This window comes from Oncorhynchus clarkii, chromosome 1, assembly GCF_045791955.1.
Source record: "Oncorhynchus clarkii lewisi isolate Uvic-CL-2024 chromosome 1, UVic_Ocla_1.0, whole genome shotgun sequence".
NCBI classification, from domain to species: domain Eukaryota; kingdom Metazoa; phylum Chordata; class Actinopteri; order Salmoniformes; family Salmonidae; genus Oncorhynchus; species Oncorhynchus clarkii.
The window spans coordinates 45,902,977-45,930,633 of record NC_092147.1 but is presented as its reverse complement, the minus strand read 5'-3'; the positions used below and the strand labels follow the sequence as shown (position 1 = coordinate 45,930,633).

At 42.1% G+C, this 27,657-nt stretch overlaps 1 protein-coding gene across 1 annotated transcript in view; it reads right to left on the bottom strand.

Moving 5' to 3' along the window:
- LOC139407958 (inner mitochondrial membrane peptidase subunit 2) overlaps positions 1 to 26,840 on the bottom strand; it is a 143,026-nt gene extending 116,186 nt beyond the window's left edge. The window contains exon 1 of the mRNA XM_071151826.1: positions 26,778 to 26,840. The gene's annotated coding sequence lies outside the window, so the exon portion shown is untranslated. The remainder of the gene's footprint in view (positions 1 to 26,777) is intronic.
- Positions 26,841 to 27,657: the final 817 nt, after the last annotated feature.

Below are 27,657 nucleotides of genomic sequence, written 5' to 3'. Positions count from 1 at the left end.
CAACTTTGTCAATTGTCCATTTGGAAGACCCATCTGCGACCAAGCGACCAAGCCTTCTTGACTGATGTTTTGATATGTTGCTTGAATATATCCACATCATTTTCTTTCCTCATGATGCCATCTATTTTGTAAAGTGCACCAGACCCTCCTGCAGCAAAGCACCCCCACAACATGATGCTGCCACCCCCATGCTTCATGTTTGGATTGGTGTTATTCGGCTTGCAAGCCTCCCCCTGTTTCCTCCAAACATAACGATGGTCATTATGACTAAACAGTTCTATTTTTGTTTCATCAGACCAGAGGACATTTCTCCAAAAAGTACAATCTTTGTCCCCATGTGCAGTTGCAAACTGTAGTCTGGCCTTTTTATGGGGGTTTTGGAGCAGTGGCTTCTGCCTTGCTGAGTGGCCTTTCAGGTGATGTCGATATAGGACTCGTTTTACTGTGGCTATAGATACTTTTGTATCTTCACAAGGTCTTTTGCTGTTGTTTTGGGATTGATTTACACCTTTCGCACCAGAGTACGTTCATCTCTAGGAGACAGAACACGTCTCCTTCCTGAGTGGTATGAAGGCTGCGTGGTCCCCTGGTGTTTATACTTGCATACTATTGTTTGTACAGATGAACGTGGTACCTTTAGGCATTTGAAAATTGCTCCCAAGGATGAACCAGACTTGTGGAGGTCTACAATTATTTTTCTGAGGTCTTGGCTGATTTCTTTTGATTTTCCAATGATGTCAAGCAAAGACGCACAGAGGTTGAAGGTAGGCCTTGAAATACATCCACAGGTACACCTCCAATTGACTCAAATTATGTCAATTAGCCGATCAGAAGCTTCTAAAGCCATGACATCCTTTTCTGGAATTTCCCAAGCTGTTTAAAGGCACAGTCAACTTAGTGTATGTAAACTTCTGACCCACTGGAATTGTGATATGGTGAATTATGAAATAATCTGTCTGCAAATAATGTTTTTAAAAATTACTTGTGTCAATCACAAAGTAGATGTCCTAACCGACTTGCCAGAACTATAGATTAACAAGAAATTTATGGAGTGGTTGAAAAACAAGTTTTAATGACGCCAACCTAAGTGTATGTGAACTTCTGACTTCAACTGTAGGTGACATCTAAACCAAAAATCAGACATTGACTTTCTATTGGAATTTGGTTGTACTTTTAGATGGTTGAAAGCATAGTGATAACCCATTTTGAATTCAACAACATTTTGGCCGTTTTTTTGACTAGGTGAAAATAGGTTGTAATCTCATTGATCAACCAAATATCAAATGAAATTTTAAATTGGTCACACACACATGGTTAGCAGAAGTTATTGCGAGTGTAGCAAAAGATTTGTGCTTCTAGTTCCGACAGTGCAGCAATATCTATCAAGTAATATCTAACAATTCCACAACAAAATACCTAATACACACAAATCTAAGTAAGGAATGGAGTAAGAATCTATGAATATATGGACGATATATGGATGAGCAAAAAAAGTACCCAATTCCCACAATGAAATGACGTGGGGTGCCCAGTGGGTGTGTAGCCTACACACATTATGTAGCCTGCCCACATAGCACAGAGCCCTACAGCATCTACCCTTAACAAATGAACGATTTCCGCGCCCCTGTATATTTTTTTTACGTCCTATTAAACACAGTAATCTATTTTCCGAACCCACCATAGGATATTGTAAGACATCAGTTACCATGTGCTAGAGGGAGAGGCACTCCAGCATGGTTGGCAGAAAATCCATTGTAGCATAACAATCCATCCTGACATGAACATATTGCCATTCCTGCACATTAATAGAGTACATAATCCATATCAAAACAAATTGAATCGCATAAGGCCTACAGAGCGCTTCAGTGAGGTGTGAGGGTGGCACAGAGCAGCTGTGCTGCATTAGGCCGGCTTTCCTCCTGTGCTGACTTCTTGCAGAGTTGTGTTCATGGTAACTGACAGCCTTTCATTGATTCATATCAATCTCTAGCCAATAGGGCTGGGAATTGCCAGGGACCTCATGATACTATCACGATACTTAGGTGCCAATGCAATATGTATTGCAATTCTCACGATTCTATATGTATTGTGATTCGATAATGTGATTTTATTTGCAATTTGATGTTCCAAATACAGTTGAAGTCAGAAGTTTACATACACCTTAGCCAAATACATTTAAACTCAGTTTTTCACAATTCCTGACATTTAATCCTAGTAAAACTTACCAGTCTTAGGTCAGTTAGGATCACCACTTTTTTAAACAATGTGAAATGTCAGAATAGAGAGAATGATTTATTTCAGCTTTTATTTCTTCCATCACATTTCCAGTGGGTCAGAAGTTTACATACACTCAATTAGTATTTGGTAGCATTGCCTTTAAATTGTTTAACTTGGGTCAAACGTTTTGAAAGCCTTCCACAAGCTTCCTACAATAAGTTGGGTGAATTTTGGCCCGTTCCTCCAGACAGAGCTGGTGTAACTGAGTCAGGTTTGTAGGCCTCCTTGCTCGCACACCCTTTTTCAGTTCTGTCCACACATTTTCTATAGGATGAGGTCAGGGCTTTGTGATGGGCACTCCAATACCTTGACTTTGTTGTCCTTAAGCCATTTTGTCACAACTTTGGAAGTATGCTTGGGGTCATTGGCCATTTGGAAGACCCATTTGCGACCAAGCTTTAACTTCTTGACTGATGTCTTGAGGTGTTGCTTCAATATATCCACATAATTTTCCTACCTCATGATGCCATCTATTTTATGAAGTGCACCAGTCCCTCCTGCAGCAAAAGCACCCCCACAACATGATGCTGCCACCCCCGTGCTTCACGTATGGGATGGTGTTCTTCGGCTTGCAAGCCTCCCCCTTTTTCCTCCAAACTTAACGATGGTCATTATGGCCAACAGTTCTATTTTTGTTTCATCAGACCAGAGGACATTTCTCCAAAAAGTACAATCTTTGTCCCCATGTGCAGTTGCAAACCATAGTCTGGCTTTTTTATGGCGGTTTTGGAGCAGTGGCGTCTTCCTTGCTGAGATGCCTTTCAGGTTATGTTGATATTGGACTCGTTTTACTGTGGATGTAGATACTTTTGTACCGGTTTCCTACAGCATTTCACAAGGTCCTTTGCTGTTGTCCTGGGATTGATTTGCACTTTTTGCACCAAAGAACGTGTCTCCATCCTGAGCGATATGACGGCTGCGTGGTCAAAGGTGTTTATACGTGCGTACTACTGTTTGTACAGATGAACATGGTATCTTCAGGCATTTGGAAATTGCTCCCAAGGATGAATCCGATTTGTGGAGATCTACAAAAAAAAATCTGATGTCTTGGCTGATTTCTTTTGATTTTCCCATTATGTCAATCAAAGAGGCACTGAGTTTGAAGGTAGGCCTTGAAATACATCCACAGGTACACCGCCAATTGACTCAAATGATGTCAATTAGCCTATCAGAAGCTTCTAAAGCCATGACATCCTTTTCTGGAATTTCCCAAGCTGTTTAAAGGCACAGTCAACTTAGTGTATGTAAACTAAACTAAATGTAAATTGTGATTCAGTGAATTATAAGTGAAATAATCTGTCTGTAAACAATTATTGGAATGCACAAAGTAGATGTCCTAACCGACTGCCAAAACTAAAGTTTCTTAACAAGACATTTGTGGAGTGGTTGAAAAATAAGTTTTAACGACTCCAACCTAAGTGTATGTAAACTTCCGACTTCAACTGTATATTGCTCACTATATGTCTGCTGCAGAGAGAGAGAGCATGAGTAAACGAGTTTTGATCAGTCAGGGAGATAAATATGTTGGCTCACTATTTAAAAATAAGATGGAGAACAGTTTTGGCACAGGTACAGCCGACTATCTCTAGCTAACACAAAAAATGATAATTATAATAATGCGATATGTAACTGCATATATGTTTTCCCCTCATCACTACTAGACAACACAGTAAAACAGTATAGATCTGTAAACCCATTAGGATACTATTACCACCACATTACCCGGTATCTGGGAACCAAAAGTCTAGTTTCTCAATGTAAATTTCCCCATGTTTTCTCCATTCAGCCATGACAAGACTACAGAGCGAGGAGAGAGCGTGAATGCAGTATCAAAGAAAGAGTCAGAATAAGAAAGGTGAGACAGAGGTTATAGAGCTTGAGGTATAGCCCGAGGTACCGGAGTTGGCTGATGGTATGTCAAGGTAACACACTGTGTGTGTGTGTGTGTGTGTGTGTGTGTGTGTGTGTGTGTGTGTGTGTGTGTGTGTGTGTGTGTGTGTGTGTGTGTGTGTGTGTGTGTGTGTGTGTGTGTGTGTGTGTGTGTGAGCATGTGTGTGTGTGTGTGTGAACATGTGTGTGTGTGTGTGTGTGAGCATGTGTGTGTGTGAGTGCACACAGGCTAATGCATGAGGAATGAACTTTTCCTCCCCACACTGAGCCATGACCAACCACCCTAAACCTCACCTCTCCTGGTTCTTTTCTACCATAGGTTTTGCATTTTGTGCCACTGGCCCGAAACATCTTCCTTTACAGTATTATCTGTCAGCCTATCAATCGTGCACAGAGCGCCTTAGCGTGGCATTGTTTACTGTGATTTGACAACTGCACTCAAGCACATTAAAAAGTGAGCTCCACTGAGGGAAAAAGCCTTCATCAAGTCTTGAGGCAAATGCATTAATACTGCCGACACGGTGACAAACGAGTTAACGCACTACATCCCTCTTTGAGCATTTGTATTCATGTCAATACCCAAATGTGCAGGAGCAAGCTCTGTAACGAGCTGTGGCAATACACTAGACAGGTTATCATATACAAGCATTTATCTGGTGATGTTACTCTATTGTGCTGCTCCGTAAAAGCGGACATCCAAGATTTTGTTGCTGAAAAAGACAATGGACTGTAGTTGTTACAAAGTCATGACAGTGTAGCTACCCAAGTAATCCGTTTATGAAGCCCATATCTGAACATTTCCAAAAATACATTGGAACTAAGATTGGAACTAGCATAGGCCTAAGCCTTATGAAAACAGAGTTTCTATTGGTGTCGCATACTCTTTGGAAAATACACAAAATGGCATTTCCATTTCAAAAGGACCCATGGGCACCAACATGTGAAGCGCATGTCAAATTGAGCGTTAAATGAAAGCTAAGAGTCTATATTTCTTTTAAATGAAGGCATATAAACATTTTTCAACCATTTTCCATCCCAAAAAATTGGAATAAGCTAAGTCTTTGATTTCTGGTCAAATAGATGGAAAAGGGGTCTTAGACAACATCTACCAGAAAAAGTATTCAAAGGTATTAGGGCCTCCCGAGTGGCACAGCGGTCTAAGGCATCACTAAAGACCATGGTTCGATCCCGAGCTGTATCACAACTGGCCGTGATCGAGAGCCGCATAGGGCGGTGCACAATTGGCCCAGCGTCGTCCGGGTTAGGGGAGGGATTGGCCGGGAGGGCTTTACTTGGTTCATCGCGCTCTAGCGACTCCTTGTGGCGGGCCGGGTGCCTGCAAGCTGACCTCAGTCGTCAGTTGAACATTCTTTACTCCAACACATTGCTGCGGCTGGCTTACGGGTTAAGCAGGCAGGTGTTAAGAAGCGCAGTTAGGCGGGTCATGTTTCAGAGCATGACTCGACCTTCGCCTCCCAAGGCCATTGGGGAGTTGCAGCGATGAGACAAGATCGAAATTGGGGAGAAAAAGGGGGTAAAATACACACACAAAAAAAGGGATTACAATAGAAATACATCAAAACACAATAATGCCAACTAATATCAACACTTATGTTCAGTTTTGGAGAAATTATTTGCAGTCTGTACTTTTTAAAGAAACATTCCCTTGCGCCTGGTAATTCCTTTACCAAAAACCCACATAGATATTTTCTCATTTCTATCCCTCATGAGGAGGGAGGATAATGAAAGTTCACAGAAGTAACAAGTCAAGGTAGTTAGTTGTAGTTTCTTTTACTGATCTCAAGTTTATTTACAAATTATTAAGTGATTAAAACTCGTAATTCTGTTACCAAATCGGTAAAAATCTGTAACGGAATTACTGCAATTGAATTGTCTACAATGGGAAATCGTAGTAGTCACAAACCATAGTTCTGACCACCTGCTACTGTCCCCCCTTCCACTGGCATACTGTTCTGTTCAGCTTAGAGATGTTAATAGTTAACCGTTAGTCAGTTAGCCTCCAAAAATAAATGTAAAAAGGTCATGCTTATCAGTCTATAGTATGCAAACATACTTTCATGGAATTAAATTGGTGTCAGAATTAAACAATTCTCGTCAGTCATAAAACCAGAATTATTATTTTGCCCAAAACAGTAATGTACAGTGAGTTTATGAAGTTAGAAAGTAGCCTGCTTAACATCAACTAATGACGGCTGTCTCTAGTCAGAGTGAGCTATGAAAAGCCAGAGTGGAGACTCATTGCTAGGCAACTCACAGATGCAGGCTGCAGCAGTGGAGCTGAGGGAGAGACAGAGTGGAGCAGCACGCAGCAGCTAACAACAGCTAAGCTAGAAACCGATAAAGTTCTTCAGAATGTTCTCTCCTGTTCTACTGGTTTTTATATCAACTTTCTTTCGTTGTCCAAAAGCATTATCCTAGTCCTATTAACAACCCATCCTAGTTGTTGCACATTTAGATTTCCCCTCTTTCTAAGTTTCTAACGGAGATGTTCACCTCTGCCACATGAAACCCAGGGCCGGCGACATTCAATTTCACAGGGGGGGGGACAACTATGGAACCTGTGTGTGCACGCGCTTGCACAATTTTTTTAATAGGTGTTACAGTAAAGATCATAGTTGGCGTGTGAGTTTTACGTTTGGGGATGCTTACAATTTATCCTACCATTTCTACCGATCTGCGTGCCAGTTACGATGTGGTGTATCATAACTGGCAGGTGTATAAAAATCGGTCACACAGTCATGCAATCTCCATAGACAAACATTGGCAGTATAATGGCCTTCATGGGCCTCTTAGTTTCAGTGAAGGGAAATCTTAACGCTACAGCATACAGTAACATTCTAGACGATTCTGTGCTTCCAACTTTGTGGCAACAGTTTGTGGGGTGAGCGGTTTGCTGATGTTAGCATTGTGAACAGAGGTTATGGTATGGGCGGGCATAAGCTGCGGACGGCGAACACAATTGCATTTTATCGATGGCAATTTGAATGCACAGAGATACCGTGACGAGATCCTGAGGCCCATTGTCGTGCCATTCATCCACCGCCATAACTTAATGTTTCGGCATGATAATGCACGACCCCATGTCGCAAGGATCTATACACAATTCCTGGAAGCTGAAAATGTCCCAGTTCCTCCATGGCCTGCATACTCACCATACATGTCACCCATTGAGCATGTTTGGTATGCTCTGGATCAACATGTACGACAGCGTGTTTCATTTCCCGACAATATCCAGCAACTTCAAACAGCCATTGAAGAGGAGTGGCACAACATTCCACAGGCCATAATCAACAGCCTGATCAACTCTATGCAAAGGAGATTAAGCAAATGGTGGTCACACCAGATACTGACTGGTTTTCTGATCCATACTGTACCCCTACCTTTTTTTATGCATCTGTGACCAGAGAAGGGTGAAACTCCCTAAATACAGATGTGCCAAGCTTGTAGCGTCATACCCAAGAAGACGCAAGGCTGTAATCGCTGCCAAAGATGCTTCAACAAAGTACTGCGTAAAGGGTCTGAATACTTACACTAGTAGTGTAAGTATTTTGTCCGTTAAAATAACATGAATTAGTTCAGAAATACAGTGTAGACATTGTTAATGTTGTAAATGACTATTGTAGCTGGAAACGGCAGATTATTTTAATGGAATATCTACATAGGCATACATTATCAGCAACCATCACTTCTGTGTTCCAATGGCATACTGTGTTAGCTAATCCAAGTGTATCATTTAAAAAGGCTAATGATCATTAGAAAACCCTTTTGCAATTATGTTAGCACAGCTGAAAACTGTTGGTCTGATTAAAGAAGCAATAAAAAACTGTCTTTAGACTAGTTGAGTATCTGGAGCATCAGCATTTGTGGGTTCGATTACATGCTCAAAATGTCTAGAAACAAAGAACTTTCTTCTGAAACTTGTCAATCTATTCTTGTTCTGAGAAATGAAGGCTATTCCATGCAAGAAATTGCCAAGAAACTGAAGATCTAGTACAACGCTGTGGACTACTCCCTTCACAGAACAGTGCAAACTGTCTCTAACCAGAATAGAAAGAGGAGTGGGAGGCCCCGGTGCACAACTGAGCAAGTGTGTCTAGTTTGAGAAACAGACGCCTCACAAGTCCTCAACTGGCAGCTTCATTAAATAGTACCCGCAAAACACCAGTCTCAGCGTCAACAGTGAAGAGGCGACTCCGGGATGCTGGCCTTCTAGGCAGTGTTGCAAAGAAAAAGCCGTATCTCAGACTGGCCAATAAAACGAAAATATTAAGATGGGCAAAAGAACATAGACACTGGACAGAGGAACTCTGCCTAGAAGGCCAGCATTTATTTACAAAATGTAATAAAAAGAAGCAGCTTGCTTGTTTAAGGCTAAATTGATTTCGGAATTGGAACCAAATTTTAAGGGAGTTCTTGACAATGGGATTCAGAACATGGGTGCCTAGGTTCATGAGCAGTGGGGAGCACAAGAGCGAGACAGGAGAAGTTGGAAGGCTTGACTAACTCCATGATGGCCCAAGTTGGACCATCCTAGTTTTCAAATTTAGAAACCCAATAAACACATTTAGATATATTTGTTGGCCAGTAGTAGTGTAAAAAATTGGGAAGGCCCAGTCAGCCTGCGGGCCCTTCTCATTCGTGGATTTGACTTATTCCAAATAAAGTTGGAAATGTAGCTGTCCAGTTGTTTGAACATCGACTTTGGCAAAAAAGTGGGAATCATTTGGATTAAGTACAACAACCTAGGTAGTACAGTCATCAACAGAATTAATGCGACCTGCTAATGAAATGGGAAGAGATGACCAATTTATATTTAAACTGAGCCTTAAATGAGCGTCACCTTTATCCCCAAATAAGTAAAGACCTGATGCTCCACCTTAAATGGGAAATTGGCATACCCAATACCTTCTGCTAACTGATTAATGGGGAGGAGCACACTTTGTTAGGTTTAACATAACCAGAGAATGTCCCAAAACCTTGTAGCATGTCCAAGAGATAAGGTATAGACTCCACAGGGTTAGAGATGTATAAAATAAGATCGTCTTTAGTCGTGTTTTAGTATTCCCTTAAACCTCTCCTCCAGGTACAGGGTGATAGCAAGAGGCTCAATGGCCATATCAAATAGGAAAGGGGATAAACAGCAACCCTGCCTGGCCCCCCTGTGGAGAGGGAAATAGCTGGAGGTAACACTGTAGTTGCAAACAGAAGCCACTGGGGACAAGTACAAATTCTTAATCTAGGAAAGGAATGACGGGTCAAACCCAAATCTCTCTAGTATTGTAAATAGATATTGCCATCAACCCAGTCGAAAGCCTTCTCAGCATCAAGAGAGATTACGACCTCTGGCTGTGGAGTTGACTGGGCAGTATAAAGAACATTAAATAGCCGCAGCATATTATAGAAAAATTGCCTACCTGAGATAAATCTGGTTTGGCTAGAGTTAATTATGAGGCATCACTGTCTCTAAACGGCATGAGAGGACATTAGTGAGAATTTTATAAATCGCAGCACAAAGGCTTATAGGGCTGTATGAGCCACAGTCTAGGGGATTCTTGTCATTTTTAAGCAAAATCAAAATAGTCGCCTGGGTAAGTGTCTGGGGCCGTTTCTGACTAAAAAACATTTCATTGTACATTGAGCTGAGGATAGGGAATAGTTTAGAAGAGAATGTTTATCAAATTCAATAGGGAAGCCATCAGGCCCAGGGGCTTTATCGCTCTGCATGGACTGGATTGCCAGAGTAGCTTCATCATCACTTATTCAGGCATCCGTATTAGTTTGTTCATTTTAATTGAGACAGGGGATGTCCAGATTGTCTAGAAATGCATGCATCTGAGATGTGTCAGGAAGAGCAAAGAGCAGAGTAGAATTGCTTAAATTGATTGTTGATTTCTTTGGGATTGGTAGAAGTTAAATCAGAAGCAACACAGACTTCAGGTATGGTGCCTCTAGCAGCGGATTGTCGAAGCTTGTGAGATAACAACTTGCCAGCCTTCTCTCTCTGTTCATAAAATGTCTGACTCGACTTAAACAGAAGCTGCTCCGTTTGTTTAGTGGTAAGATTGTCAAATTCCGATTGGTGTAGCAGTCTCTCTTTGTAGAGTTCAGGAGTCAGAGAAGAGGCATACCTGTTGTCCACATCTAGAATGAGTTGAGATGGCTCCCATAAGCGTTTTGTGCACTGTTTATCGTCATATTAAATAATTTGGCCCCTTAGATATGCTTTTAACAACTCCCACGCAGTAGAGTGAGACACGTCAGGGGTGCGGTTGATATGTATAAAGATGTGTATTTTTTAAAGGAATTCCAGGATAGTAGTAGTGGGTCAAGTCGTCACGCGTTGTGACGCAGTACTGCCGGAAAGCGGATATCTAGCAGGACAGGGCTATGGTCTGAGATAATGATGCTGTGATATTGGCTATTAGAATTCTATTGTCCGGCAGAAAAAAGTCAATCCTAGAGTACGAGTGGTGGACTGGAGATAAAAGGAGTACTGTTTAGCAGTGGGATTGCTCCTGGCTGCCCCTCTGGCCTCAGCACCACAGTTGGAGTGAAATATTTGGTCTACTTATTCCATCCTCTCTTTAGTTTATCATGGTCGCTACCGGAGATGGGTTTCTTGGAGAAAAACAATGTCCGGACTTAAAGACTTAAGATGAGCATAAACTCGGCTACGCTTGACCACCTGGTTCATTCCTTTTAAGTTCCAGCTGATAAAGCAAGTGGAGCCTGGAGTATGTGAATCTGGCATTCATTGTTTTGTTTTTTAAAGCTTTTCTATATTTAACATTTATTTAACTGGCCAAGTCAGTTAAGAAATTCTTCTTTTTTTTTACAATGATGGCCTACAACGACCAAACCCGGACGACGCTGGGACAATTTTGCGCCGCCCTATGGGACTCTCAATCACGGCCGGTTGTGATACAGCCTGGATACGAACCAGGGTGTCTGGAGTGACGACTCTAGCATTGAGATGCAGTGCCTTAGACTGACTGCTGCACCACTTGGGAGCCCCCAACTTAGAAATGAATGTTAGTACAATCACATGGCCAGTGTAAAAATATAAAGACAACAAAAAAACTGCTAAAATCAAAATATACCCAGAAGAAAACCTTGGACCCCAATGCTGGCCTTCCCCCTGTTGGAAGGCTGCATCTACCTCTCCTAGACTAGAGCAAAATACTCCTGTGTTAAACTGAACCTCCGTAGAGATATATCCAGAGCTAACATAATCAAGTTTAAATGTAGGGAAAGAATTCTGGAGGGAACCACCTCAGTTCTCTCATGCATCTTATGCAATATGCATATATAAAAAAAGGAAGTATACGTGGCTATGCTAATTCGTACCGTGCCACCTAGCACCGGGGCTGCCCAGCCGCAGCTAGTTGGTAAAAGCTAATTGTGCCATGTACTATAAATAAAATACGATTCAAACTATATTGTCCTTGGTATGTATATGATGACATATTCTCACATCATTGTTCATAACGTTAAGTTACTGGAAGAATAATTGTCCTTTTTTGGCAGCAGGGTGGAGGCACGTTTCTAATCAAGAAAGGAGTTCACTAGTTGGTCCTTAATCGCATTAGCATGGCTAGTGTAGGGTCAGGGGCAGAGTATGGGCCTAAAATGGCTAGTTAGTCGTATATCGCCTATCCTCCTGTGGCTGTAGGTGTGCAGCGATGTATTCTTTAGCCCTTGTTGGGTCCACGAATGTCTTCTGCTCGCCGGAGGGAGTAGTGATCTTCAGCACTGCTGGGTAGAAAACACTGAACTTGGTGTCCAGACAGTGATGTAGGAGCCCCCTCACCTTGTTGAAGGCTGACCTCTTCTACATGACTGACGATACTTTTTCAGTGTCACCACTTTGTTGGATTAAGTATTTGTGCCACTTTCCAGGCTATTCAGATGGGTGTCCTGTTTCGCCAAGTTTAGCCAGCACGTCTGTTCAGACTTAATGATAGCCGCCATTACCTTGGCTAGGTTGGGGGGGATCAGAGTCCATGTCATTGTCCAGTGAGCCCGAGGCTTTAGTAGAGGCCTGCTCATTTGTGACTCGTGGTCGTTGTTTTGACATTTTACAATGAAAAGGCCAAAAATATGTGGTGGTTAATTTCTTTACTATCAAATGAAGAAAGACCCATTTATAACACAAGTCAGAGTTAAACTAAATATTGAATCACTTATTAATAAGGGAGCAGGTCGATACAACGCACACATATAAAGTGAATCGATTGAGTGCTCTACGATAATGATGGCTGGTCGACGAATCACCCTCAGATGATTCGTTGAGACCCCCGAGACAAAAGTACAAAAGGTATTTTATAGCCAAGATACACCCCTTTCAACCTACATGACGAACAACAGATGTATAGAATGGGTCACAAGGTTAAGATTTGTATGAAAGATACTTATAATTCACAGCAGACCGTATCTGCTGTTAAAACAGTTCTCTCCCTGGTACCATATAGAACAGAAACATTAACTCATGCTCTGGAATGCGTCCTTTTTAGGTTTTATCACCCAAAAGACATGGTAAATCTCCTGTCAGTGTTATCTCCCAGAGGCCCATCCTCAGTAGAACACACACAGGTGAGCCTTCTACCAACCCTTTATTCTGTTGCATAAACTAACCGTTTGATGCAATAATAGCATTATAACATAATCTTGTCATTTCCACCACAAATGTCAGAAAAAAAGTGAGTTGGGTTTGATTCCTAATTAAATGTTACAAAATGAACACGGTAGGAAAGGTGTTGGTCAAGTATTAATAGTTCATTGTTCTCCCTAGACAGGAGCACGGAGAAAACGTGTCTTCACATGTTGCTGCTCACCAGCGCCCCCATATTAATATAATATTGAATGCATTAACAGAAATTACCGAACCAACCAAACAAACATTGTAGATTACAAATGATGGTAATTAACTTTCAAATGTACTACTGGTGATACTGGTGTGCCACCTCCGCAGCCTCCGCAATGGATTAGTCCAATCAGACAGACATGAATCAGGTGTGCCATATATTTTTTTTATAGATATTTTTGCCACTGCTCGACTAAAGAAAATCTTGGTCAAACAGACAATCGACCAAACAATCGACCGGTTGAGTAAATGAGGTCAGCCCTATAAAACAGTATGTAAACATTATTAAAGTGAAAAGTGTTCTATTATTAAAGTGACCAGTGTTCCATGTACACTACCGTTCAAAGGTTTTGTGGTCACTTAGAAATGTACTTGTTATCCATGAAAAAATACATGAAATGAGTTGCAAGATGAATAGGAAATATAGTCAAGACGTTAACAAGGTTATAAATAATAATAATAATTGTCCTTCAAACTTTGCTTTTGTCAAAGAATCCTCCATTTGCAGCAATTACAGCCCTGCAGACCTTTTGACATTCTAGTTGTCAATTTGTTGAGGTAATTTGAAGGGATTTCATCCCACGCTTCCTGAAGCACTTCCCACAAGTTGGATTGGCTTGATGGGCACTTCTTACGTACCATGTGGTCAAGCTGCTCCCACAACAGCTCAGTAGGGTTGAGATCCGGTGACTGTGCTGGCCACTCCATTATAAACAGAATACCAGCTGACTGCTTCTTCCCTAAATAGTTATTGCATAGTTTGGAGCTGTGCTTTGGGTCATTGTCTTGTTGTAGGAGCAAATTGGCTCCAATTAAGCGCAGTCCACAGGGTGTGGTATGGCGTTGCAAAATGGAGTGAAAGCCTTCCTTCTTCAAGATCCCTTTTACCCTGTACAAATCTCCCACTTTACCACCACCAAAGCACCCCCAGACCATCACATTGCCTCCACCATGCTTGACAGATGGCGTCAATCTCCAGCATCTTTTCATTTTTTCTGCGTCTTCCAAATGTTCTTCTTTGTGATCCGAACACAAACTTAAATTTGTCTGTCCATAAAACTTTTTTCCAAACTTCCTCTATCCAGTGTCTGTGTCCTTTTGCCCATCTTTTCTTTTATTGGCCAGTCTGAGATTTGGCTTTTTCTTTGCAACTCTGCCTAGAAGGCCAGCATCCCGGAGTCGCCTCTTCACTGTTGACGTTGAGATTGTTGTTTTGCGGGTACTATTTAATGAACCTGCCAGTTGAGGACTTGTGAGGCGTCTGTTTCTCAAACTAGACACTCTAATGTAGTTGTTCTCTTGCTCAGTTGTGCACCGGGCCTCCCACTCCTCTTTCTATTCTGGTTAGAGACAGTTTGCACTGTTCTGTGACGGGAGTAGTACACAGCGTTGTACAAGATCTTCAGTTTCTTGGCAATTTCTCACATGGAACAGCTTTCCTTTCTCAGAACAAGAATAGACTGACGAGTTTCAGAAGAAAGTTCTTTGTTTCTGCCCATTTTGAGCCTGTAATCGAATGCACAACTGCTGATGCTCCAGATACTCAGCTAGAAGGCCAGTTGTATTGTTTCTTTAAATCAGCACCACAGTTTTCAGCTATGCTAACATAATTGCAAAAGGGTTTTCTAATGATCAATTAGCCTTTGAAAATGATCAACTTGGATTAGCTAACACAGTACGCCATTGGAACACAAGAGTGATGGTTGCTGATAATGGGCCATAAATAAATCAGCCGTTTCCAGTAGAGGTTGACTGATTATTATTTTTCAACGCCGATACCGATTATTGGAGAACCCAAAAAAAGCAGATACCGATTAATCGGCCGGTTAATTTATTTTTTACATTTGTAATAATGACAATTACAACAATGCTGAATGAACACTTATTTTAACTTAATTTAATATAATACATCAATAAAATAAATTTTGCCTCAAATAAATAATGAAACATGTTCAATTTGGTTTAAATAATGCAAAAACAAAGTGTTGGAGAAGAAAGTAAAAGTGCAATTTATTGCCATGTAAAAATGCTAAAGTTTAAGTTCCTTGCTCAGAACATGAGAACATATGAAAGCTGGTGGTTCCTTTTAACATGAGTCTTCAATATTCCCAGGTAAGAAGTTTTAGGTTGTAGTTATTATAGGCATTATAGGACTATTTCTCTCTTTACCATTTGCATTTCATATACTTTTGACTATTGGATGTTCTTATAGGCACTATAGTATTGCCAGTGTAACAGTATAGCTTCCATCCCTCTCCTCGCTCCTACCTGGGCTCGAACCAGGAACACAACGACAACAGCCACCCTCAAAGCAGCGTTACCCATCGCTCCATAAAAGCCGCGGCCCTTGCAGAGCAAGGGGAACAACAACTCCAAGTCTCAGAGCGAGTGACGTTTGAAACGCTATTAGCGCACACCCCGCTAACTAGCTAGCCATTTCACATCGGTTACACCAACCTAATCCCGGGAGTTGATAGGCTAGAAGTCATAAACAGCTGCTGACAAACGCACGAAAGTGCTGTTGGAATGAATGCTTACGAGCCTGCTGCTGCCTACCACCAGTCAGTCAGAGTGCTCTATAAAATCATAGACTTAGTTATAACATGATAACACACAGAAATACGAGCCTTAGTTCATTAATATGGTAGAATCCGGAAACTATCATCCCGAATACAAGACGTATATTCTGTCAGTGAAATACGGAACCGTTCCATGTTTTGTCTAACGGGTGGCATCCATAAGTCTAAATATTCATGTTACATTGCACAACCTTCAATGTTATGTCATAATTATGTAAAATTCTGGCAAATTAGGCGGCCCAAACTGTTGCATATACACTGACTGTGTGCAATGAATGCAAGAGAAGTGACACAACCTGGTTAATATTGCCTGCTAACCTGTTAGCTAAATATGCAGGTTTAAAAATGTATACTTCTGTGTATTGATTTTAAGAAAGGCATTGATGTTTATGGTTAGGTACACATTGGAGCAACGATACGCACCGCATCGATTATATGCAACGCAGGACACGCTAGATAAACTAGTTATATCATCAACCATGTGTAGTTAACTTGTGATTATGATTGATTGATTGTTTTTTATAAGATAAGTTTAATGCTAGCTAGCAACTTACCTTGGCTTACTGCATTCGCGTAACAGGCAGTGTAATCAGGTGGTTAGAGCGTTGGACTAGTTAACTGTAAGGTTGCAAGACTGAATCCCCCGAGCTGACAAGGTAAAAATATGTCGTTCTGCCCCTGAACGAGGCAGTTAACCCACCGTTCCTAGGCAGTCATTGAAAATAAGAATGTGTTCTTAACTGACTTGCCTAGTTAAATAAAGATTAAATATAGGTGTAAAAAAACATGAAATCGGCCCTAATTAAATCGGCCATTCCGATTAAATCGGTCTACCTCTAGTTCCCAGCTACAATAGTCATTTACAACATTAACCATGTCTACAATGTATTTCTGATCAATTTGATGTTATTTTTAAATGGACAAAAAAAATGTGCTGTCTGGGCCGGCAGCCTTAAATGTCTTACTCACGTCGGCCACGGAGAACAAGAGCTCACAGGCCTCGGGAGCGGCCCGTGTTGGTGGCACTGTGTTATCCTCAAAGCAGGTGTTTAGCTTGTCCGGGAGCAAGACATCGGTGTCCACGACATGGCTGGTTTTCCCTTTGTAATCCATGATTGTCTGGAGTCCCTGCCACATAACGTCTTGTGTCTGAGCCGTTGAATAGTCATCACTGAAGTTCCTTCATAGAAGCCACTCTTTCGTAGGTATAATTCTGTGGGCTTTGTTCAGATAATGCATGTTATAACAAACAACAAGATGCCCAACTCTTCACGCCCAGCATTCTCTCTTCACCCGCAAAGTTTTTGTTGCATCCTACACTACACTTGCCCACTCCATAGCAAGCTGCTCTATCCATTGGTGAAGTACTTTAGTGTAGAGCTAAATAAAAAAATGTAAGTGCCAATTTCAGAGGTTTAGAAAGGAACGATATAAACCGTTCTAATCGGTTCAGAACTGTAATTTGCTGGTTGGAACAGTGGAACGGAACAACAACAACAAAAATGGCTCTGTTCAGAATGAAACGATTGGAAAATTATTTTGGTTCAAACCCCTGCTGCTTCATTACATAGTTAAAAAGACTGGTCCCCAGACGACAGCTAACATTCCACTTCTTGCCACTCCTGTCATTTTAAATGAGTGGAATGTAACAGCTGAACAGAGATGGTAACCAGGCTACAGTAGTTGCATGTTCAATAATATGAGATGATAGGCTCGCTATTATCGCATTAAAAAAAAAAATGTAAAAGCTCTTTTTGTAACATTTCTGTTCCATGCACAGTATATTCCGTTGGTCACATCATTTTACGGTTTGGAACGAATTTAACCATAAAAATCATTGGGCGCACGCACAACAAACGCATTTCACACAGGCCCCATATTCAGATGCATGAGAAAGTAGATCCGTTGTTGCTGTGTTTTCCCCATTGTCTCTACCCTACATCAAATGATGAGTTCTATTTGGCTACAATTGGATTTCCAGGGCTCCGTGTATCATATCAGCCAATGAGTAATGTTCACACAGGAAAGGCATTTCAGACCAATAAATCCACCAGGGATGATACACTAAGGCACCGAGGGATACTGATTAAAGCCAGACGTCACTAGCTTTCCCCCAAACTCTCTGCAGTTCTGCCGTCGCAGCATTTCTCCCCAGTTTTACCAGGAGAGCACTCCAATCCCCACAAAACCCATGACCCGGAGAAGGGGCTTGATTAGAGCTTGAAAAAAAGCCATAGCTCGGCTGTAGCAACAGAATAAACTGGAGAAAAGGGCAGGGTACCAACCAAGGCTTTACCATGTCAAGACCATGCATAATACTGAGCGATGGATCAAACTTCAGAATCAATTAAATGTAGGTAATGAATGCTGTAAGGTCAAATAACCTCAATGATTGATCATTTCTTTGGATGACATTTAGGCTACAGGAATATCAGCAAACAAACACTGATGCGAGAGATGAAGTCAGTAGCCTACCTAGAAGCAAAACAATCGAGCCAAGTACCAGCTGCGCTCTCACGAAGCCATGCCTAATGTATGTTGCACTGGGAAACGTAAACTTTTGGAGCACAGCATAAACAGATGACCTCTAACACACGTAGGGCTACAATCACTGCTCGTCTCTGGTTTGTTTTAGCTAAGGCTCAAGCAGTTTCATCAAGAGAACACTCGTGAATACACAGATGAAGACACATAGATGTAGCAAGCAGACCACTGCCCCATTACTAGAGCACTGTAATCATGGGTAGTAGCATGCCTCTGGGATCCCAAAGTTCCAAATGTAATGGCTTACAAAGATACTAATCTTCTGAAAAATAAAAACGGTAACTATTTGGTAAATCGGCTACGAAGACAGTATTTTTCTAGATGTTTAAGACCCCTGAAGCAACATTCAGAGCTTCAGACAGCAACACATTTGAAATCAATAATCACCATTGTCATGTGGGGGAGTGAGGGCAACAGAGCTTAGGCGCCTAGCTAGTAAGGGGAAAGGGAATACCTAGTATGTTGCACAACTGAATGCATTCAATCGAAATGTGTCTTCCGCATTTAACCCTACCTCTGAATCAGAGAGGTGCGGGGCGCCTGCCTTAACCCGACGTCATCGGGGAGCAGTTGTTGTTGGGGGTTAACTGCCTTGCTCAAGGGCAGAATGGCAGATTTTTCCACATTGCCAGTACGGGGATTCGAACCAGACATCTTTCAGTTACTGGCCCAACACTCAACCGCTAAGCTACTGGCCCGATGCTCTTAACCACTAAGCTACCTGCCGCCCATATAGCCTAAAGGAAGCGAAACATTGGTCTGAGAGCTTGCCATGCAAATCTCACCACAACCAGGCCTGTCGTCAGTTAGCCCATCTCACCAGTCCTGAAAGGTTCAGTGGGTTCAGACTCTGCATGGACTACCCTGAAAGAAACAGCCTCATAACAAGCAACAAACAAATAAGTAAACTTTGTCCAGTGTGCTCAAAAACACCAACTATTTCTCTCTCCATCTTTTCACCAACTACAGGACTAAAGCACCAATTAGAGAATCCCATTATCAATATGAGAGACCCTTTTTTTCATGAGACCCCAGAGAGAGAGAGAGACAGCACACCACTGAGAGCCAGCCAGCGAGCAGTAGATAGACTTTTCCTGATGAGTGCTTAATTAAAGACAAGAGTCCCCCGCAGATGGAGAAGTAGCACCTCACTGCCTCCGTCTGTGACTACCACTATCGCTCTGCTCAGCAGGCAGGGTCCATGTGGCCAGTCCACACAGCAAGCTGTGTGAAATGGTGCATGGCAGATGTATGTATCGTTCCCCGAAGAAGGGGGGGAATGTCTGCTTTGCTGATGCCATATATTTAATCAATCTTTTTTCATTTGTGATTCATATACTGTATTACAATCTAGTTTGAGTAGTTAGGCTGGGTGGTGGTATAGTCTTCAGTGGTATAGTCTTCAGAAGTCTTCAAACGGTTGTATAAAATAAGTTGTACACCGACTAATCCCTTTACCCTAATCACTGTTTATTCATCTCCTCCAGACACCGAGCAGCCTGGTGTGATGTAGGGCAGGACCATGGTCGCTCAGCCAAAACTAAGGTGATTAATTGAGCTCATGGGTACTGCCCAGGCCCACAAATGGGATTTGTCTCTCAAGCAGAACATCAGACTCACTGTCTGCCTGCACCTGGAATGAGCATTACAACAAATCCCAGCTTCTGATACCTTGGGCATTCAATGGGGAGTTTGAGGTCAGTGCCAAATGTAGGCTAATCACTATGAAGGGTATAGCCTACTTATTTTTGAGACATAATACTGTAAATACCACTCAGAAGTGTAGAATAAATCAAATGTGACTAGTTTTAGGAAACTAGGTGTATGTCGCACGTCACTACTTCACAGGAGCGGCATTTGAACGTAAACATTTCTTTTTTTAATAAAAATTTGTTTTTTTGCCAGAATTGCCTTCTGCAACATGTGAACTTTCATGTGCTTTAATAACAACCTTATATTCCATTCATAAATACGAAGAAAATTGTTAAATTATGAGCCTAGTTGGTTTAGCCACAGAAAAAGGCAGATAAATAATAATTTGCAAATAAATTCATTAAAAATCCTACAATGTGATTTTCTGGATTTTATTTTCTCATTTTGTCTGTCATAGTTGAAGTGTACCTATGATGAAAATTACAGGCCTCTCTCATCTTTTTAAGTGGGAGAACTTGCACAATTGGTGGCTGACTAAATACTTTTTTGCCCCACTGTATACGGGTAAAAGTCTAGCTACACTTTCAGATAAAAGTTTCAAGTTTTGTGAGAAAGTCATTTTTATTGCAAATTAAAGCTTACTGTTAGATAGCTAGCAGACGTTAGCTTGCTGCCTCGCTAGCTAACGTTACGTGTATGATCTGTGTAGTAATATTATTTGAATCAGAAACCATTTGCATTGCTAGTTATAGCCTAATGTTAGCTAGCTAACATTGAATCTAGTTTGTTAGCTTTAGCTACCTGTAGATTCCTACTACAGCTATGATCATGTTGTATTGGTAGTAGTATGAGTTGGGATTATGCCGGTTTATTGTTTAGCTAGCTAGCTACATGTCTAAACAAAAGACCACTTTGGCCAGATTATTACATGACCCATCAAATTAGTAATGTGTGTCTGGGGATGATTACGGCCATCTATTGGGAGGGGGGGTTATAGCATTTCTTTCACATGACCCATCAATTTAGACAAGTGTATCGGGTAAGCGTCATCTAATAATGATCAAATATTTATCTGGACACTTTCTGTTTATGATATTGCTACTATGCAAGTAACCACTTCACTGTAACATAACGTACCTTCTGTATCCTGTGCATGTGACAAATAAACATAGATTTTATTTGATGTAGCGTGTGTTTACCACATGGCCTCACATGTGAATCCTTAAAGAGATGGGTGGGGCTAAGCCTTAAGAAGGTGTAAACGATGCTGAATGGGTGTAGACAAAGAAGAGCTCTCCAGTAGGTGTACCAAAACATTCAAGGCCATTTTCTCAAAAGTGGGGTTACAAGTTTATCAACTTTCAAAATCAAAATTACTTTCCAATTGTTCCTCAACTGTAGTGTATGATATACCATTTTCTAGCTCTGAGTTACTACTTTTATCCAATGTAAGACCGAATCGAGACGGTCGGTCACAAATGTACCCTCAGTCATTATTGATGCAGCAGGGAAATAATGCCAGAGAAAACAATCTGATTGCTTGCTGCAGGGGCCAGGCACAAAAATACTTTCTTGTGAATTAGCCCACTTTATCATTGCATGATGTTTACTAGCCGACTAAAAACTCAACGATTTACAATGAAGTTGAGCAGCGACTAGTGTGGGCAGACTGGATCTCCGATGTCACATAAAATTAAGTTTTTATCAAAAACGACTGATTGTAGCACCCAAAGAATAGCCACCAATTACACAGAACAATGTTGTGTGTAATTATGATGTTGGAAGGCCTAGATGATTATCAAGGACCTCAGCCACCCGAGCCAAGACCGGTTCAGCCCGCTACAATCCAAAAAGCGAGGCGAGTACAGGTGCATCAAAGCAGGGACCAAGACTGTTAAATAGTGGCCATCAGACTGTTAAATAGTCACCACTCGCCTGCCTCCGCCCAGTACCCTGCCTCAAACTTTAGTCACTGTCACTAGCCGGCTACCAACCAATTAACTCTAACGTGCACCATAGAGGCTGCTGCCCTATGTACATAGTCATGGAACACTGGTCACTTTAATAATGTCACATACTGTTTTACCCACTTCATTCACATACTGTTTTACCCACTTCATTCATATATATATATATATACACACACACACACACACACACTTCCATCTGGCCGGTCAACTATAAAGGCCTGATTGGTGGAGTGCAGCAGAGATGGTTGTCCTTCTGGAAGGTTCTCCCATCTCCACAGAGGAACTCCAGAGCTCTGTCAGAGTGACCATCGAGTTCTTGCCCTTCTCCCCCGATTGCTCAGTTTGGCCGGGCGGCCAGCTCTAGGAAGTCTTGTGGTTTCAAACTTCTTCCATTTAAGAATGATGGAGGCCATCGTGTTCTTGGAGACCTTCAATGCTGCAGAATTTTTTTGGTACCATTCCCCAGATCTGTGCCTCGACACTATCCTGTCTCAGAGCTCTACGGACAATTCCTTCAACCTCATGGCTTGGTTTTTGCTCTGAAATCCGAGCAAGGGTAGCATTCCAGAGGGACATCAGAGACTGTAACGTTCTTTGCTTCACGGAAACGTGGCTTACTGGAGAGACGCTATCCGAAGCGGTGCAGCCAACAGGTTTCTCCACGCATCGCGCAGACAGGAAAAAACATCTTTCTGGTAAAAAGAGGGGCGGGGGCGTATGCCTTATGACTAACGTGACATGGTGTGATGAAAGAAACATACAGGAACTCAAATCCTTCTGTTCACCTGATTTAGAATTCCTCACAATCAAATGTAGACCGCATTATCTACCAAGAGAATTCTCTTCGATTATAATCACAGCCGTATATATCCCCCCCCAAGCAGACACATCGTTGGCTCTGAATGAACTTTATTTGACTCTTTGCAAACTGGAAACCATTTATCCGGAGGCTGCATTCATTGTAGCTGGGGATTTTAACAAGGCTAATCTGAAAACAAGACTCCCCAAATTTTATCAGCATATCGATTGCGCAACCAGGGGTGGAAAGACCTTGGATCATTGTTACTCTAACTTCCGCGACGCATATAAGGCCCTGCCCCGCCCCCCTTTCGGAAAAGCTGACCACGACTCCATTTTGTTGATCCCTGCCTACAGACAGAAACTAAAACAAGAGGCTCCCACGCTGAGGTCTGTCCAACGCTGGTCCGACCAAGCTGACTCCACACTCCAAGACTGCTTCCATCACGTGGACTGGGACATGTTTCGTATTGCGTCAGACAACAACATTGACGAATACGCTGATTCGGTGTGCGAGTTCATTAGAACGTGCGTTGAAGATGTCGTTCCCATAGCAACGATTAAAACATTCCCTAACCAGAAACCGTGGATTGATGGCAGCATTCGTGTGAAACTGAAAGCGCGAACCACTGCTTTTAATCAGGGCAAGGTGTCTGGTAACATGACCGAATACAAACAGTGCAGCTATTCCCTCCGCAAGGCTATCAAACAAGCTAAGCGTCAGTACAGAGACAAAGTAGAATCTCAATTCAACGGCTCAGACACAAGAGGCATGTGGCAGGGTCTACAGTCAATCACGGACTACAGGAAGAAATCCAGCCCAGTCACGGACCAGGATGTCCTGCTCCCAGGCAGACTAAATAACTTTTTTGCCCGCTTTGAGGACAATACAGTGCCACTGACACGGCCTGCAACGAAAACTTGCGGTCTCTCCTTCACTGCAGCCGAGGTGAGTAAGACATTTAAACGTGTTAACCCTCGCAAGGCTGCAGGCCCAGACGGCATCCCCAGCCGCGCCCTCAGAGCATGCGCAGACCAGCTGGCCGGTGTGTTTACGGACATATTCAATCAATCCCTATACCAGTCTGCTGTTCCCACATGCTTCAAGAGGGCCACCATTGTTCCTGTTCCCAAGAAAGCTAAGGTAACTGAGCTAAACGACTACCGCCCCGTAGCACTCACTTCCGTCATCATGAAGTGCTTTGAGAGACTAGTCAAGGACCATATCACCTCCACCCTACCTGACACCCTAGACCCACTCCAATTTGCTTACCGCCCAAATAGGTCCACAGACGATGCAATCTCAACCACACTGCACACTGCCCTAACCCATCTGGACAAGAGGAATACCTATGTGAGAATGCTGTTCATTGACTACAGCTCGGCATTCAACACCATAGTACCCGCCAAGCTCGTCATCAAGCTCGAGACCCTAGGTCTCGACCCCGCCCTGTGCAACTGGGTACTGGACTTCCTGACGGGCCGCCCCCAGGTGGTGAGGGTAGGCAACAACATCTCCTCCCCGCTGATCCTCAACACTGGGGCCCCACAAGGGTGCGTTCTGAGCCCTCTCCTGTACTCCCTGTTCACCCACGACTGCGTGGCCACGCACGCCTCCAACTCAATCATCAAGTTTGCGGACGACACAACAGTGGTAGGCTTGATTACCAACAACGACAAGACGGCCTACAGGGAGGAGGTGAGGGCCCTCGGAGTGTGGTGTCAGGAAAATAACCTCACACTCAACGTCAACAAAACTAAGGAGATGATTGTGGACTTCAGGAAACAGCAGAGGGAACACCCCCCTATCCACATCGATGGAACAGTAGTGGAGAGGGTAGCAAGTTTTAAGTTCCTCGGCATACACATGACAGACAAACTGAATTGGTCCACTCACACAGTCAGCATTGTGAAGAAGGCGCAGCAGCGCCTCTTCAACCTCAGGAGGCTGAAGAAATTCGGCTTGTCACCAAAAGCACTCACAAACTTCTACAGATGCACAATCGAGAGCATCCTGGCGGGCTGTATCACCGCCTGGTACGGCAACTGCTCCGCCCTCAACCGTAAGGCCCTCCAGAGGGTAGTGAGGTCTGCACAACGCATCACCGGGGGCAAACTACCTGCCCTCCAGGACACCTACACCACCCGATGTCACAGGAAGGCCATAAAGATCATCAAGGACATCAACCACCCGAGCCACTGCCTGTTCACCCCGCTATCATCCAGAAGGCGAGGTCAGTACAGGTGCATCAAAGCTGGGACCGAGAGACTGAAAAACAGCTTCTATCTCAAGGCTATCAGACTGTTAAACAGCCACCACTAACATTGAGTGGCTGCTGCCAACACACTGACACTGACTCAACTCCAGCCACTTTAATAATGGGAATTGATGGGAAATTATGTAAATATATCACTAGCCACTTTAAACAATGCTACCTTATATAATGTTACTTACCCTACATTATTCATCTCATATGCATATGTATATACTGTACTCTATATCATCGACTGTATCCTTATGTAATACATGTATCACTAGCCACTTTAACTATGCCACTTTGTTTACATACTCATCTCATATGTATATACTGTACTCGATACCATCTACTGTATCTGCCTATGCTGCTCTGTACCATCACTCATTCATATATCCTTATGTACATATTCTTTATCCCCTCACACTGTGTACAAGACAGTAGTTTTGGAATTGTTAGTTAGATTACTTGTTGGTTATTACTGCATTGTCGGAACTAGAAGCACAAGCATTTCGCTACACTCGCATTAACATCTGCTAACCATGTGTATGTGACAAATAAAATTTGATTTGATTTGATTTGACATGCACTGTCAACTGTGGCACCTCATAGACAAGTGTGTGCCTTTCCAAATCATGTCCAATCAATTGAATTTACCACAGGTGGACTCCAATCAAGTTGTAGAAACATCTCAAGGATGATCAATGGAAACAGGATGCACCTGAGTTGAATTTCGAGTCTCATAGCAAAGGGTCTGAATACATATGTAAATAAGGTATGTTTTTTTATTTTTAATAAATTTGCCCCCCAAAAAATTTAAAAACTGTTTTGCTTTATCATTATGGGGTATTGTGTAGATGGTTGAGTTTTTTTTCATTTTTTAAATCAATTTTAGAAGAAGGCTGTAACATAACAAAATGTAGAAAAAGTCAAGGTGTCTGAATACTTTCCGAAGTACTACTTTCTGAAGATACTACTCTTCAGATTGTCTATCAATTCTGTTGATACACACACACTCCGGACATTGCTCATCCTAATATTTCTATATTTTTAACTTTTTAGATTTATGTATATTGTTACATATTAGTGCACTGCTGAAGCTAGGCACACAACCATTTCGCTACACCGGCAATTTATATACTGAATATGTGTATGCGACCAATTAAATGGGACTAGTCACCGCACTAGTCCATCATAAATCGTGGAGTTGAGTTTAATCGGCTAGATGTTCACGCACCACTGGTGCGTTTTGTATGCTATACTACTGCAATAAGGGCAATTTAGTGCCTTGTTTTTTTTAGAGTGCCTTGTTTTTTTTATATAATGAAATTGATCGCGTTGACCTTATCAGGGGAAAAAAACAAGTACACTATTCATTGTTGTTGTCATGGGAAACTTGGAATGGCATTCATTGTGCAGTGACCACCACAACATTGCCATCACGTGCTATTTGAATTTGATTGTGAAAATATAATAACATGCATAATTGACTTTCATTTGTGTAGGTGGGTAACGTTAAGACTCTCCGATGGTAAACAATGTGCCCTGTCTTGGTCTGCAGCACTGTGCACAACATGTGTGTAACATACGTTTGAATACCGATGACAGCTTCGGGACAAAAGCATGACAGTTTATTACAAAGAAATATAAATAGTTATTTCATATATTTGTGCCACATGTTTGAAATAAACCAACCCAGTCACCTCGCGACCTCATCACTGCACGGATTATGCCACGTTAGCTAGCTAGCTAGCCAGCCAAGGTTCACGCGTGCACTAGCTGTCAATGTGCATTGAAAGCAAACCACGCCAATCTCCTACTACTAAAACAGGGGAAAATATAACCAATTTCCTTCTCTTTGATACTTTCTATTCCCCTTCAAATCCTTCGTTCTCACTCAACAGCAGCCTACATTCATTTCACCTACCAGATATTTGACTTCCGTGCTCGTTCTCCTTTCTGTCACTTCTGGAACACCCACCAGCACTCCTCCAGGTCCTAGCGAGAGTCAATTTAGTTTTGTGCATGGCATTTTCTTTCCGTCTCCTCTGTTGCCCCCCCCACCAGTAGGCTGCTATGTTGACTTTACTTCATATATGGGTGCTTGATCTTATCATACAAATTCAACTTTTCTCCTCTATATTAAAGGCCCAGTGCTGTCAAAAACCTGATTGTCTTGTGTTTTATATACATTTCCACACTACAAGGTTGAAATAATATTGTGAAATTATGATAATGCCCTTTAGTGTAAGAGCTGTTTGAAAAGACCACCTGAAATTTCCGCCTGTTTTGGTGGGTTTTGGTTTTGACCTGCTGGTGACGTCACCAGGCTGTAAATTAGTTAATAGACCAATAAGAAAGAGAGTTCCAAACCTCTCTGCCAATAACAGCTAGTTTTCAGGTTTCCCCTCTCTCCGACCCCTCCCAGACAGTCCTAGCTAAATTCTTGTTTGAGAAATTGCTCTTTGCTAAGAAGCATTTTTTTAAAACAATTTTAATTGAAAACAATCACAGTAGGGTACTTAATTGTTACCCAGAAATGATTTGATATTGAGATAAAATGGCTGCATTGGGCCTCAGCAAAACTACCTATGAGAACGGGGTTTATGGGAAATCGTGTTCAAATCTACAAATAAAAGACCAAATTCTTGCCAGAGGGGAATCCAAAAACACCTGTACACAGAAAGTTACAGTATGCAGTGAAGCTTTAACATTTATAAACCCTAGAATGTATTGTTGTATTCGTGAATCTACAAACATGCTGATTTTTGTGTTTTCTATTGATAGAAAGTTATCAAAAACTTTTG